An 8452-nucleotide genomic window follows, 5' to 3' on the forward strand; every position below is an offset into this window, starting at 1 on the left:
CTCGGCCTTTCCTGGTCCTCTGAGGCAGCTGGTGAGATGTGACACGTCAGGAGAGAAAAATCCTGAGTGGTCTCACTAGGAAATCAGATCCAAGTTGTGGGTGCCTGTGGGATAGCAGTTTGCCATCCTGACTGAGGTTCTGGGGTAAGAATGTGGTGGCCAAAGGAGCAAGGAGACTTGGTCAGAGCATACTCAGCTGCAGTTTTTATATATATATATATATATATAATGTATATAATGTTGATGTGGAATTTGATCTTCTTGTGTAAGGTAGCACAACTAGGATGTATGATTACCTCTGGACCTCTCCAGGCTCAAGGGAAGAGAGTGCCTGCACCACAGACCGGGGCTTCTGTCTTGTGCCTGGCTTCCATACATCTGGTAATGGACTTTCTCTTCTGCTTCTGTCTTCTTCTGGTCAGCCAGAAGTTGACCCCTTCGCCTGACAGCAACGAGCTTTCCTTCATCTGCTTTGTGTTTGTACTGTGCCCCCCTCTCTCATTGTCAATCCCAGCTAATTTTTCATCTTCTACCTGGCCTATTTCACCTAAGAACTAGTGGCATAAGAACGTTGGGTCCTACCATACTCAAAGTGCTCTATCTGCATACATATTTTTGTACCCTTTCTAATATGAGGCCTGTATTATGTTGTATTTGAAGAACGTACTAGGGGCTGAAGATTGCCTTCTTTCGTGCACAGCTGGGATGGTTTCCAACCATGTACTATGAGTGCTAACGCTCAGCTGACAGTTTATTTTAGCTTTGTTACTCCATACGTGCATGGCAGCTACATGGCACTAACACATTTAATCGATGTAACAAAAAATATCTGGGCAGGAATTTTTAAAAAATCAGAACAGGGAAATGAACACACAGCTTGCTGAGGAGAGCTCACCTAGAAGCTACTCAGTGTCTACTGCAATACATCTCAGAGAGATTCTGGCCATCATCCTACTTGGTCTTGTTAAGTGTGACACCATAGGATTGTGGCTGGTGCCTCAGGCCATTTATATGTGAAAAATGCAGGGAATACTTTGGTTCACATCAGGATTTAGATATCTGTCATGTTTCAGGCAGTCACCCCATTTTAGATGGGATCTCAGACAGACTGCCTCTGCAGCATATTGTTGCTGTATCATTGTCTAATAACAATGCTGCACCTGGAGGCAAAGCAGGGCAGGGGCTTTTCAGAGCACTTCCAGTAAGTCAGGAGTGGAAAGTTCTGAAAAGCAACAGGGTTTGGACTGCTGATTCCACTCAGGAGTCCTTGAAAATTAAATTTGTTGAGCTCAATTAAACCCCTTCCTTTTTAATGAATACTCTGAGTACCTGAAACACATACCAGTAAAGTCTAATGTCATATCCCACAGCCTAAGGTTTATTTCTCTTTCCTTGTATGTCAGAATATGCCAGTGAGGTATGGTATGAAGGATCAGCCGAACAACTCTGGGGCAGTAGCACTACCTGGATATGAAATCTGAAAGGCCTTTCAAAAAGCATCTGTGAAATCTCTGTCCCTGAAATTATGTCTATTCAGTTTAAACTGTATTTCTCAAACAAAATTGGTGGGAAAGAACTTTCATATACCTATTTTTATTGGGACTAGTTTTAGACGTGTCACCCTGTAAAACCACGTCTCCTAGTACCACAGATATAATGCGAGGGCATCTTCAAGAGGATGGAAGTGACAACAAAATTCAGGAACTGCTTGGAATGACTTTTGTAAATTATATAATATTGCATGCTCAAGAATCTGATTTATCATAGCCTGAAAATTAGCCTTTGCTTATAAGCTTTGGTAATGCATTGAGAAAGGCAAACTCTGTGATAGTGAACTGTTGTTTTCTTCAAATGTAGGTCATGGCTTGTCACTGCTCCAAGCTTAAATGTTGTAATTTGGCCTTCTAGGGAAACTCTGTTTTCCACTCGTGTGAAAAACATCCACTCCTTGTGAATTTGTAGATTTAAACAGTGATTGTTTGCATAATTGATGTCTTTAAAAGAAGTCATTCTCTGTACTTCTCAATAACATTTAAAAATCAATCAATATCTGAAAACTATATACTCTCCACAAACCTAATGAATGCATGTCTCTGAGAAATTGCAGCTTGCATTGTATTTTGAATTAATTGGCAAACAGTTACATAAAGAGATCATATTAAGGTCTCTGAAAAAGGAAGCTGGGTTAAGGATGAGCTTTCATCTTTAAATCTGCTTTTCCTGACTTTTTAAAAGCTTGATTTGTCAAGATGCAGTTGACTCTTCTGTTTTGTGTATAGATTTTCTTACTTTGTTTTTCTTTTAAATAAAGAGGTTGTGGGAGAAGCCAGTACAACATCAAAGCACTAAAGTAAAGAGCTTTAAGGAAAGGAAAAGAGAGATGTTAAGATTAGCTGAACAAGGGAAGCAAAGGTGTGGAGGAGATATAATCATATAAAGACATGGCAGTGAACTAGTCTAATGAGACACAAGGCTAATTAAAGAAAAGGAACAGATTTAATTATTCTCAGATGTTTTACAAGGCATGAGAAGGAGGCTAGCTGAAATATCAGTCCTGCTCTAACCCCAAATTCTGTCTCTATCTTCCTCTATGAAGGCACTGAAAACCTCCGAGTTCTAGCCTCATTTACCTGTATTATTTTCCTCCTGGTGACACTGTTTTAAGAGGTGTGGTGTGTGTTATTTTCCTGGCCCTGTTTTCCACATGATGCTTAGGGAACCATATCAGAAACCTTGGTATCAAACAATTTGCAGTCTTTGCTCTGTCAGACGAGTAGAGCCTTGGGTCTCATATTTCTTCCTGGCTGAGCCCTATTTTGAGATCGTCTGTGGGATGTAGCATCGTTTCCTGTTAATTTGAGCTTACCTAGAAATGCAGTGCATGTTCCTGGCCCATCCCTGCTATCCTGGGTGGAGGTAGCAGCTGGGACCTAGTCTGCATCTCTTCAGCTATAGACGTGGATATTGTTCCCTGACTGCTCTGAGGAAAGGATGGAGAAAAAATGGAAGTGCGAGTTATTTGAACCATGCTGAATAAAGTTGACAGGGTTACTGTTCTAAGCATGAGCTGCAAAAGATGCTTGGCAGCCAGATTCAGAGGCCTCTAGCTCTCTCCATCTCTTGGGGAAGGAACCTAGGCATGCACCACAAAGCTGTTTGGGCTCTTGGGACCAGCTGCCTGAATGTTAGGCTTTGCAGCCCATAGCTCATCAGTGCCTAAGTGCTTCTCTGGGGCAAATGTGAGAGTCTGCAAACCTATGAGGGCTTGTTCTGCCACTTCTGAAAAGGAAGGAGTTTCTGAAGCATGTCTTCTGAAAATCAGGCACATTCACATTCAAAGCTAGGGGACGTGTGTGCTTGCTGTGCAGAGGCATAGGGACTAAAGCTGCTTCTGTGGAAGTTAATGGCAACCCTTCTGTTGCCTTCAGTAGGTCCAGATCATTGTTGACCTGCTCTGTTATTACCAAAAAAGAAAGAAATCTATGACAAGGCATCTTGTCTGAAAGCTGAACCTTTTCCCCCCTCTACCTCACACCCTCCTTCCTTGTCCTCCAAAGGAAACTTGTGCGCGCTCACCTCTTCTGCTGCCTTGGCACTGTGTTAGACTACTTGCAGCAAAAGGAAAGAAAGGAAAATCCTGAAAGCCATGCTTTTCCCTGTAGGTTGGCACCATCGCTTCGGCTTTCATCAGCGGGAGCAGCGTGCCAATCTCACGCCAGCACAAACAGATGTGACTCTAGAGCTTTGAGTGCCCAATGAAAGAGGCATTACTCGCTGAACCGCGCTCTGAAAGCGGCCAAATTCACCAGCCTTAGGATTTTCCATTGAGGCAGGCGGTTTCTCAGAGCTTTGCTTCAAGGTGCCGGGATTTGGGCTTGCTTTATTTATTTATTTCCCTTTCCTTTATGCGCTGACATTATTCCAACATTCAGCATATGATTTCTGTTTCCTAAGAATGTTATCAGACCAGGGTAAGTGCACGGGAAGGCTGTTCGCTGCTCTCTGAAAACCTCTATATACATAATGCGGGACTGTATATATAGATGGGATGAAATGTATTCCACATGCACTGGGAGCTCACGTGTATTGAAAACTTGTGCAACAGATAAACTGTATTTTAATTTCCACAAAACCGGCCAGTTTTTCATGCTATTTGAAATATATAAAGCAGTAAAATACGTACGATTCAGTATGCTCCGCTGAATCAGAAAAAGGAGGTGCTTAGTTGGCAAAACCACTTAATCCAGACATCTACAAGGGAAATCATGTAAGTCCAATGGTGCTTAGTGGCAATGAGTGCCACTTAATAGGGATTGTTGTTCTGCTTAACTGGGACACCTCCAGATGATTTAGTAGGCTTAGTGGAACAGGGTGAACAATTTGCAGACTGTATTCTTCAAAGCGTATGCCTTCATCTGATGTGCAGAAAATCACTGAACGATCAGCAATATCTGGGACAATGTTTGCTCCTCCGAATTTTGCGAAGGCTTCCCTATAGCTACCCCTTGCATGGCTTGTGTGTTGTTAGAATAAGAAATCACGAATTGCTCATGAGCCCTGGCTAACAGTTGGTCACAGTGGATTAGCCATTTTTTTGCAAGACTTGCAGGATCTACTGCGATCATCTGTCCCGACGTCTGGCCCACATTACCCAGAGAATTTCATCCTGAAGTTACTCTATCAGGCCCAGCAACTTCAGGTTGAATTACAGTTTAGCTTTAGTCGCAAAATTTTTTCCTTCACTGATGCCTCCCTGGTGTTTGTAGAATAAACAATTGAGTTAGAGACGAAATCTCTTCAGACCCAGAAGTGTCATACCAGAGCCAAGCAAGAAAGGATTCTTCAGTGGTGAACAATACTGAGAAGCAATGATGTAGCTGGACCACTTATCCCAAGATAGGATCGATTTTGTTTAAATCATTCTGGGAAGTTTTTGGTCTAACCTGGCCTTAAGAGTTACATAGACCACAATATCTGTGGGCAATTTATTTAATTGCTTCATTAGCTTTCATTAATATTGCTAAATTGCTTAAGGGTTCAAATGGCATTTCATGTCCTGTTCCACAAAACAGAAAGTAAATATGTGGAACAAGACTGTTTCCTAATAATTCCAAGATCTGGGAGGACTGAAAAGAAAACCAAAAGTGCTGTTATCCCCATGTTACAGATGGAAAACTGCATGTTGGAAGTATTAAGCAAGCTCTTCAAAACTCAGAATCAGGACTGGGACTTGAACTCTTGTGGCTTTGCAGCCTAGTCCCGTCTTAACTGCGAGACTACCTTCCTCCTGAGATAAGGAACGCTCAAGGTAAGATTAGATTCAGAGGCTGGAAAGCAAGTTGAATGCTGAGCCATGTGACAAGCTGTTCTTGTGAATTTTTCATTGTTGGCTGTGCAGACATGTTGTTTGTAAGGCAATAACCTGAGGAGGTCTGTCCTATATTTTGGAAACTGCTGTAGTTTTGCAGCTCTTGGAATGAGTCTCAAATGAAAAATCTGTTCTGTAGCACATTCCCACCATGTTCCCTCTAGATAAAGCTTTAAACCTGTCAACTTCGTGGCTCTTGTTCCAGGAATTTATCCTTGGAACCAAGTGACAATATCCCTAATATTTGGCTAGAAAGAAAATCTCTTCTGGGAAAGATTAAAATAGTGCAAGCTGATCACAAATTGATAGTTGTCCATTTCCTTGTTATACAAATTCCAATGCCCTATGATTTTCTGCTAGGAAAAAAAAAGTTAACTCTTAGCTAGTCTCTTGCAAAGAACTTCAATTTTTTAGCAGCTTTATTTCTCTTTTATCTGGTTCATAGATACTGGTTTCTTCTTAGAGCTACCAATGCAAGCGTAATCTCAGGAAACTACAGATATGTTAACTTGTCTGGAATAATAATAATAATGATAATGATAATGATAATGATAATAATAATAATATACTTCTGTATTTCCCTATTCCATTGAATTTACCTGGAAGATCAGCTGGGATATGTATTCTGTGAAAAGCAGGAAATCTGCAAGATTCTAGATTAGATTCAGCAGAACAGATGAACATACCTTAGTTTTAAGTATACAAATGACCTATTAGTTCTCGTTGGAATATTCATGTGCTCTAGTTAACAGTGCTGCAGCTCGCATCTTCCCTTGTAGTTCACCAAAAACACTGATTCTACTTTTCCTGAAGGTCTTCGAGCATCGGTCTAGAGGAGCATCTAGGGTTAACAATGGAGGTGACTAGCGAGTTAAGGACAGACACAAGCCTAACTAGCTGTGTAGACACACTATGAGTCACTGGGAAGCTTCTGAAAATCTCACCTTAAAGGTCCAATGCAACTGCCATTCAACTCCAAGTGCCAACCTCAATGGAAATGGCCTCGCTGGACTCTTAGCAAGGAATTCTACGCATGTCTCATAGATTTTACAGTGTTTGTTTGAAAATCACTTTTAAACAGGCATAATGTGCTGAAACCATGCCGTGTCTCCTGTGTTTGGAATAATTATGTAAGAACAAATGGAGAGCCTTGAGTTCTGCTAAAGAAAGGCGGGACAAAAGACAGTTAAAATGAATTCATGCTTTTCCTATGAATTTGGTCTAGATCCACACTGTATGTTTCCTCCACTTCAGTTCATTTCAGGTTTGAAATTGTTTCTCAAGTCTGCCCAGCACGAGGAAAAGTCCAGTATTTCTCGTGAGAGATTTTTACTTTGACTGCTGTGTCTTGAGGGCTCTGCTGCTAAAACAGAAGGGAGAGCCAAATTTTGTGCCTCGCAGTCTGCAAATTCTTGCTGCTTTCACAACTGGCACACACAAAACAGATGCCTGACAGTTACTGAGATTTCAGTTTGCCCCTTGTGACAAGTCAGAAGCTGGACCTAGATCCAGGTTCTTTAAAACTGTGCCCAGTTGTGAAATCTGGAGGAGAAATGGCTTTCAAAATCTAGGAGCTGGTGTACGGGAAGCCAGCTACAGACTCATTTTAATTTTTTTTGGTGGTAATTTTTTTTGGTGGTAGTTTAGGTCTTGAGATGGGCTGCCAGTGTGCTGTGAAGTGTCAAGTCATTGGTTGTGTTTGGCCTTTGCTTACCTGTGACATCAGACAGAAGGCCCATATCTAGCAGCAACTTCTGTGCATGGTTATTTGTCCATTCATTTTCTTTTCAGGTTTGTAGTTTGCTCATTCTGAGCTGGTAAGTGTTTGCTTGTATATATCTGCATGTATCAGGTGTAGATTCACTCACAGCTTAGGAATGATTAAACACTAAGTAGGACAGTGTGTGTCTCTGCACTGTACGGCACTTGTGCACGGCTCTCTCTCCCCCTTTCGTATTTAGACCAGGGCTGTGCCTGTACATCCATGTAATATCCAAATACAGTAGTATTGCTAGTATGGAGCTGCAAAAGTACCTATTTTCCAATGAGCTTGTGTTTAAAAAAAATATAAAAAAGACAGCAATTTCCATTCAATCTATTAAGCTATAAACAATGTTGATGTAACTCCCATTTTTTATCCAAGGTTGGACCAGAATAATACATCAGTAATGAGTAATACCACAGAATGATTTTCATGTGCAGATTTTCTGTTCAGCTGGGAGGAGCCTGAATAGGATGTTGATTCACCAGCAGGACGTGGAGACCCCTTATGAGACTATAGCCACTCCATTACTACTGCCTGATGAGGCAGCAGGAAGGTATTTCATAGCTTTACACCTTCCTTTTTTCCATCCTTTTCATGCCTGGACCACTCTAAGCAGTGTCAGTTAACACCTATGGTGGTAACATAGTCCAGCTGAAAGCAATAACAAAACTCCCATGGACTCAGGACAGAAATATTCTGCATATGATGAGCTATGGATATAATCCAGGTGGTACGTGTTATGCAGGGAAGGGAGGTGTACATGGGTGGCTTGATTCTCATCTGAAAACTGCAGACCATGTAACTTCCTTACCCTGCAGTGGATTTCCACAATTAAGTAAGATGCAGTTACATATACATGTGTAAGTCTGCATGTGTATGTTTCAGTTCGTATGCAATATTTGGTGAAAACATGTACCTCTCTTTACATAACTTGTAGTCTACATCATATAATGCAATGTGCAATTGGCATTTATTTGGATAGAAAAAGTAATGTTTTATGCCATGATGATCTGAGTTCTATAGTCATCTGCATGGTTGTTCCACAGATATTTCACAAATTAAATCTTTTTTTATTAAAACTGTCCCTTCCCCTCCCTACTCCCCCCATTTTGCTGATGCTTTAATATGCTGATGAGACAAACTCTGCAGCTGAAACATGAACTTTAAATTATTTAAAAGTCGACGTATTTGAAAGTCAACCATTTCACAAGCCATGCCGACGAAAGGTCTCCCAGTTAGTCCAGAGAAGTTTTTTTTTGCTGTCATTTCTGTCCTGTTAATTTGAGCAGAAACTGTAATTAGATGTAAGTGGTCTTGTT

Source organism: Anser brachyrhynchus, assembly GCF_964034855.1.
Source record: "Anser brachyrhynchus genome assembly, chromosome: 5".
NCBI classification, from domain to species: domain Eukaryota; kingdom Metazoa; phylum Chordata; class Aves; order Anseriformes; family Anatidae; genus Anser; species Anser brachyrhynchus.